Raw genomic sequence first — 8,473 nt, forward strand, 5'->3', positions numbered from 1 at the left:
ATAGGAACAGGAATCTGGGAGCTCACATTTCACCACTGACAAAAGGCAGAGATAACAAACTGGTAGTGGGCATAGATTTTTAAGCTGTCAGAGTGACATACTTCCTCTAACATGGTGCTACCAACTGAGAACCAAGTGTTCAAACATTCCCATCTATAGGGAACAGTTTCATTGAAACCACCACAGAGATACCTTAAATATTTTATTTTGTATGTTTAGTTGATTTTTTCTGCATATGTGTGCATCATGTATATGTCTGGTATCCAAGAAAGTCAGAAGAAGGCATTGGAGATCTTGAAGTTACAAATGGTTGTGAGTTGCTATGTGGGTCCTTTGGAAGAGCAGCCTAGTGCTCTTAATTACTGAGCCAGTCTCCAGCCGGGCACAGTGAAATCTACATATGCCGTGATGGTGAACTGTAGTTGGTAATAAAATGTTTGAATGTAAGCAGAGTCAGTGACTGAATAATTTTAGAAGATACTTTGAAACTTAATTTGTTTTCACCTAGAAAACAAATCATTTAGAGAGCCAAAATTTTACCAGAAGAAATTAGGCATTCACATGGTGTTGAGACTCAGAAAGAAATTAAACTGAAAAAAAAAAAAAACAAAAAAACCCTTGATTGAAGTCTCACAATGATTTTTCTGTTTATTTTTCTTCCAATGAACCAACAAATGTGAGTGGTAAATTGATGGGCTACCCTGAGAATTGAGCAAAGCTTAAAACTTACAGTGTGAATCCCCAGAAGGTAGCCTGGGGAATCTGGCCTTTATGAGGTTTTGTATTTCCATTGTATTTAGAAAGAACTGGCATGCTCATTCCTCATTCGAAGGTTTGTCTTTGGGCACCATCTTAGTAAGAATATTCCTTGGGCTTTTTGTTTTGCTCAGAGATGCCACATTCACTGGCTAGTGTTTTGTCCTATGTATAGACATTCTGAGTCTATATAGATTAGAAGGTAGATATCCAGACTTTAGTTTGATAATTTCTGTGTCAGTTTCACCCTACACACATATGCCAAATACTTTGAATAGTCTTTGTGAAAGCACTGAAATAATTTGTGCCTATGTGATATGTGCACGTGTGTGCTTGTAGGTGTAGATGCTGGAAGCGCCTGTCAGGTGTCAGAAGTTTGTGCACATGTGATGCGTGCACAGGGCTCTTCACTTTATTGTCTGAGATAGAATATTTCATTTAACTTGGAGCTTTGCTGCCATGCCTGAATTTTTACTGGAGGTTCTAACTCATGTTTAAGTTCTTTCTGTACTGAGCCTTCTCTCCAGCCTTCATAATTCTGTTTTTAAAAAAGATTTGTCATTTATTATTTACATGATTGTAAAGTACACATGGTATGCATGGAGAAGCCAGAAGATAACTTGCAAGAATGTGTTCTCTCTTCCACCATGTGGATCCTGGGCATCAAGCCCAGGTAGTCAGTCTTGTTGACAAGCACCTTTACCCACTGAGCCATCTTAATGGCCATCCTGAATATTCTTTATAGCTAATTAACTCTCCTAATGGTAGTAAAATAAGATGTAACCTTTTCCAGTAAAAAAAAAAAAAAAAAAAAAAAAAAGAGTCGTAATGATCTTTAGACATCGTTCAAAGATATGGACATCTTTCAAACCACAGGACCACTACACACCTTTTGGTAAGTTACCTCGAAATCCAAAGCTTACAAATTAGTGCATATTTTTATTGAGTTTTGCTACAGGAACTAAATTGCTTTTAACACGATTCTTCCATTAATAAAGATTTCGCTTTGCACATATGGTTTGCCTAGAGCCGGGTGTTTCATTTCTTCCTTCTTTAAATTTAAAAAAAAAAATTTTTTTTTTTGCAATGAGCCCTAATTTGCTCCAGCTGCTGTAAATTGGCTTCCAGTAATTTTCACATCTTCCTCACTGCACATTGACATCTGTAAGCATAAGGGCTTGTATTAAATCTTCAGTTATGTTTGGGAGAACTCCTCGTTGGCTAGGACTAAATGTTGCCTCTAAGATGGTAGAAACAATGCTAGGTATGATGTCTGCTGGTCTTCTACAACAAAGCCAGGAAGATTTGAGGAGAATAAATAATATCCTACTGGTAAGAAATCAGTTTCAAATTTTGGTGCCCCGCCTTATGTACTGCGGGGCAGCTATGAGTCACGTGATGCCCCACAAAATGTCTTTATGTTGTTTCTTAGAAGCACGAGGGTCTTAGGGTGCTAAAATGACAAGTAGGAAGGGGAAGCATTGTCTTTTCATGAGGGGCAGGACTGATGGGGTGCTGGCAAGGAGCGATGCTTCCGTCCGACCTCTCTCTCTTATTTCAGCGCACCATTTCTCTTTCAAAGTGTTCTCTTCTTTGCTTTCAGCTATAATCTGTTAAGGTCCACTGAGATTTGTTGAAAATGGTTTGAATTGCCTCTTCGGGGGAGGGTCTGTGCAATTTACTAAAACAGTTTGGATGACCAAGAAAAGCTTCAGAATAGAAAAGAAAACCAGCGGTGCGGTCTGAACCTCTTTGATGGACACTTGAGTGGAAATGGAGAAAGCTTCTAGGTGAAATTCATGTGTTGGCAACGAACTCCACGTGGTCCTTTTTTGGTCAGAACTGCCTATGGCAGACTCAGGACTCATGGTTGTTGAGAGCCATGAAGAGTTTCTTCTGTGTGGATGTCAGGGTAGGTGATTAGGTAGATTATTGCTGTGCATCGGAAGTGTGACCATCTTGGCCCATTCCGAGAGTCCCCAGTAGAGTTATTGAGGTTGACATCTGCATCTCCTCCACTTTGACTCCTCCCCCTGCTTTGACAATTCTCTTTTATAAGTCAGTCTCTTAGTCATCCTTTATACTGTGTTGTAAGACCCCGAGGAGTCTTAGCTCAGGAGTGCGACCCACAGAACACAATTAGACAATAGACCGCTGTAATAACAAGAGGTTTTTATTCCATGTACATTGGGTTGTTCATCCTCGCAGGGAGAGTCAACCCCGAACTCAAAAAGCACACAACTTTTATACTTTTTTGTGAGGGGGGTGAACTGCTATTTTACCATTGGTCAGCAGTATAATTTTTAGAAAGAGGAGAGGAAGGGGGAGGAAAGGGGGGAGAAACTTTGGCAGTAAGATTGTTGACAATTTGTAGTCTCCTTGGAATTCAGTACAGGGAGGGGTAGGGGAGCTGTTCCTAAAGCAGCCATTTTTGTTTTGTCTTAACTCAGCCTGGTCAGTATAGCTTGACCTGTCCACTACAACTCTGTTTTTACATTTTCAGAACCTTTTTTTTTTAAATATATATTTCAAAACCTTGAGGGGTTTTGTCCTTGTTTTGTTTCTTAGAATTGGGTGATTAGAGCTTGAGCTAACTATGACATGTGTCAGGATCCTATCTAGGGCTTTCTAGAGGCCAGGTGGCTATCAGTCAGTATATTCTGTGGTTTTTTTTTTTTTTGTTTTTGTTTTTGTTTTTTTTTTAACTATTTTCTGAGAATCACTCTGGGCCATTGTTTTTATTTGTCAGGCACAGGCACAGGCGGGATCTCATAGCCTTGGGATGGCTGGAAAGTCTCTGAGTCTTATTTTAACCATTTCTGTGTCTTTAGGGTCTCACATTCTAAAAATGGGGTGTTTTGGAAAAGTCTCAGAGCCCCTAAAACTTTGATTTTTTACATCAACCGCACTCTGGCAGGAACTCTCTCTGCCTATCTCCTGGCAAACCAAATTTCCACAGACATGAAACTGATCTTTTCCCCCTCTGTGTGGGTACCGTTGGTAACACCCGTGCTTTCTTTAAGAGCAGTCCTTCAGTTGTTGAATGAAATTTTATGCTGAGTTAACCAAAAACTTAGGAGAAGTTGGCCAGTGAAAATTGTATGATTTAGTTTGCCACATGTACTCTCAGGCCAAAATGTTCAGGAATATCCATTGTCCTCCACCTTTAAAGGCCACAGTCCATACTTTATCCAGATTTTCTTAGCCTTTACCCAGTGCTCTTGTGTTCCATAGTTCTGTCCACAACACTGCTATTTTTGACCATCATGTCTCCCTGAACATGTCTTGGCTTCTCATAACCTCAATGTGCTCAGTTAAAAAGCGGATCCATGTGTTGCAGATGTGAGTGGCACCCAAGTCCACTGTTTCAACCATTCGAATGACTGTGGTCAAAATATTATAGTGCCAACTAGTATAATGTTCAGTAATGATTATTATAAACTGTATTCAGGGAACAAAACGATCATGCGGGTTTTGATGGGCTCTTAGGAATTTTGTAGAATACTGCTCTTTTGAAATCTATTTGCTGTTTTTCTCCTGTCCAGAGTGAGACCAGGCTTCAGGGAATGGAGACTCCATGAGTAAAGCCCCCTCCCAACACATATGTAAGGCACCTGGTGTTAGGTGCCACATGGCTGTGGTGACAGCCTGGGTTACAGAGCTAATGCTGCTGGTCAGTTTGTAGTCCTTCACTTCACTGCCTTGACTCTACTCTCTAGAAGGAAGTCTCTCTCACTCACAGCCCACATTTGAGTAGGATGATTGCTTCATTGGCTGGAAGGCAGAGCTATGTACACAAACTATTTGAAAATGTTCTCTTTAGGAACTTGGACTCTCTCCTCTCTCATTGTTTTGTTCTCTCCCTGTGTGGGTTCAGTTGTACTCAGTTCATATTTTGCATTATGACCCAATGCTAATTTACTTTGTTCAGATCCTTTCTTCTTCTTCTCCCTTCCCTCTTCGTCCCCTTTTTGTCTCATCCCCTTTGTCTCTTCCCTTCCTCTTTCTTTTGTTTCTTCTATCCTTTTTATTCTTTCTTTTTTTTCATTTCAAAGTTTTTGACTTTTAAGGCATTTAAGTGGAAGTGAGACGATTCCTTTAGATCATTTTGCTTTATGTGTACAAGCATCTTGCCTGTATGTATGTATACATACCATGTGTGCTTGTGGAGGTCATACATGGTCATCCAATCCCCTGGAACTGGAGTTACAGATGATTCTGAGGTACCACATGGGTGCTGGGAGTTGAGGGTGTTAGATTCCCACTAGAGTGGCAGGTGTTCATGAGCCATCGTTAAGTTGGTAATTGATCCCAGGTCCTTTGCAAGAGCAGCAAGTGCTTTTTAACCACCAAGTCCTTCTTCAACCCTGATTTATTTATTTATTTTTTCCTGTGGCTTGTGGATCTCAGAAAAACCAGAGAGAAAATGTAGTGAATGCTTTTAAGGTTTTAATCTCTGGACAGCTATCATTCCTATGGAAAATAAAGACAGTTGACTTTCTTGGATTAGCAATTATTTCCTTGTGAATTAGAACATGCATCTATTCTCTCCCTGCCATAGCCCCAAGGTTTTATCTATTTGATTTGAATTATATTTGAAAGTAGTTTTCTTGGTATGCAGATATTTTTATTCTTTGGAAGAATGAAGTAGCTTAGGCCTAAACAAATATTAGGGCAATGATTATGAAGCCAAGTATCACCTAGGGATGGTTTAAAGTTAGATATTAAGGGGGATGCTGATGAATCTGATTATGTGTGGGTCAATTGGCAGATGAGCTGCTCTTCTAGATAGTGTTCTGTGTCATCCATGAAAATCTATATGTTTACACATTTGTGTATTTATAATGTGTAGAACACATTTGTAAATAACTGAGAGAAATACCTAGGTAATACACAGGTGCGCTCACGCACCCACATGCTCTCTCTCACACACACACACACACACATGCACACACACACACACACACACACACACACACACACACACACACACACACCACACTTTATGAGACAGGGCCTCATGTATTCTGCTTATCCTTGAACTTGTTAGTAGTACAGGATGATTCTGAACTTCTTCTTCTTCTTCTTCTTTTTCATTTTAAGGTGTGCGTGTGTATGTCTTTCTGTCTGTGAGCATGTGCCCACACACAGGTGTGCGAGTCCAGAAGAAGGCCTTAAATTCCTGGGCAATTGTTAGCCACTTACCTAGGTACTGGGACCCAGACATAGGTCCTCTGTAAACACAGTAAGCAATCTTAACTGCAGAACCATCTCTCCACCACTGACCTTGAACTACTGATCCCCCTGCCTCCACCTTTCAAATGCTGGTATTATCGGCATGCTCTTATGGCCAGTTTCTCAGAGGCCAGGACATCTTGTATATTCTAGGAACTGAGCAGCTTTAGACTGTGAAAAACTCTGAGCTGCATCCGTAGCTCTCAACTTTTCTCGTGTTTCTACAGTTCCGGGGCATAAAGAATAGTCACATTCTAGTGACAATAAGTGTGTTGTGACTGAAAGATATACTCATGAATGTGTGAAAGTCAGTACAATGTCTCCTTTTAAAAGGTGAGAACGCAGAACTCAGCTCTGGAATGTTAGAGGAACACAGCTCTCTGGTAACACTTGACCGTTTTCATAGTTCTGAGTAGATTGCTTCCTCGACCTTCATAGATATTAGATTGCTTACAGGGCTTTAGTTTCCCAGACATTAGCCATAAAGACTACAGTGGTGGCAATCATGGTGAGATTTCATTGTTTTTCTGAGAGTATAAGATGTGGCAGGCAGCTGAGGTACTTTGCAAATAAAATCTCCAATAATAACTGTAAAATGTGTGTCATTGTTATTCTCACCTCCCATGATAGACATGAAAGTGTCTATGCTCAAAAAAAAAAAAAAAAAAAAAAAACCAAAAACCAAAACCAAACCAAACCAAACCAAAAACCAAAACAAAAAAACAAAAACAAAACAAAACAAAAAAACAACAACAGGTTCGATGGCCTCATTTCTTCAATTTAAACACACCAGTGATTTCCCAAAGTGGCACCATTGTGTTCTCCCGTTTCCTTGGAGCATAACTCATTCCCATAATAGGCTCTGCATAAATCGCCCTGCTTTGTTCTCCCCTGGTCTCAACTGGGACATGCATCATGGGCCATTGGAAGTCTTTCCTCACTACAAACATTTACCCATTTCAAGTCTCACTCTACTTATGCTTAATAGCTTTAACGTTAGCCAGAGCCATCCCGTTTCTTCACCTGCTTATCTCCCATAAGGACTAACCTTCAGGGCACAGGAACCTTAGTGTGGTCTCAGTTTATCCACAGTACAGAGTAGCTGTACAATATGCAGGTTGGCTGAATTAGTGGATGACTCCTGTGGGGGCAGTGAGGAGCAGATCTATGATTTGAACCCACGTCTGTGTGGCTACAAGGTCCAAGGAGTTTCTACTGTATTTTGTTTTCTGTATAAATCTAATAGTTTCTGAAAAATTAAAATATCATATTAATATGAAGTCATAGAATTAATATATAAGATATTAAATTTTGTTATATACACATATACACACTCACAGAGACACACACACATACATACACACATGAACACACACAAACATTTTAGAGACTCTGAGCTTTTCAAACAATGATTTTTTTTTTTTAATTTGCGTGGGTGGGGTGTATTTCTTCAGAGTTTCATGTAGCTCAGGCTAGCCTCAAATTCTCTGTGTGCCAAGGATGGTAACCTTGAATTTCTGATTCTCCTGACTCTACCTCCCAAAAGAAAATCTCAGCCTTTGTTAGACTAGTTGGAGTTACTATGAATCTATAAAAATGAAAGGGGAAGCCACCTTATATTCCTTTAGAAGTTTTTACACTTATTTATTTCTTATTTATTTGTGTGTGTGTGCATGTGTGTGTGTGTATGTCTGCGTGCCCATGCATGTGTGTTTACATTCCTATGGAATGTGTATGTAGGCACACATGCTATGGCACACATGTGGTAATCAGAGGAGTTGATTCTTACTCTTCTACCATGTGTGATCTGGGGACAGAACTCAGGTCATGTGGAACTCAGGTCACAAGGCTCTGTGGCAAGTGCCCTTACCTGCTGAGCTGTCTCACAGAGTCTTCATTTCTTTAAAATCTTCCACAGTCCAGAATTTTCACCAATTTGGGTTATTTTCTCCCCAACAGTTAAATGGAATTAATGAGGTCCCTCTGAGTTTCTGCCCTCTATTTCTCCCCAGCAGATGTGTACAAATGTCTCTTATGGGAAAATGTAAACCATCATGGTGTGAGGAAACTAGGCCAAGATTGAGACACTGGAAGGGAACAAAATGTCGAACAGCTGACTGCATAACTAAGAAATCAATCACTGCCCAGGATGCTTTATTGGAATAATTGGCAATGATTTATAGAATAACGGTAAGAGTCCACTAGGCATATGTAATCTTAATGCCACTACGGCACACTGGTGTGGAGTCTTCGTCAAGACAACATAATCAGACTGTAGAAGAAGCTTGAGATACTTATTTAAATCAGCTAATAACCATGAACAAAAAATTTTATGTGAGCATATTTTGTATAATAATGGGCAAGTTCGTTTGATAGTTGAATGGAATCTAGAAGCAAACTTGTGCTGAAGACAAGCAACCACTAAATATTTGTCCAGTGATTGTGCAATAGGTTCTGCACACATCAAATGAGCTATTGCTTT

Source organism: Micromys minutus (genome assembly GCF_963924665.1).
Source record: "Micromys minutus genome assembly, chromosome: 4".
Classification (NCBI taxonomy): Eukaryota; Metazoa; Chordata; class Mammalia; order Rodentia; family Muridae; genus Micromys; species Micromys minutus.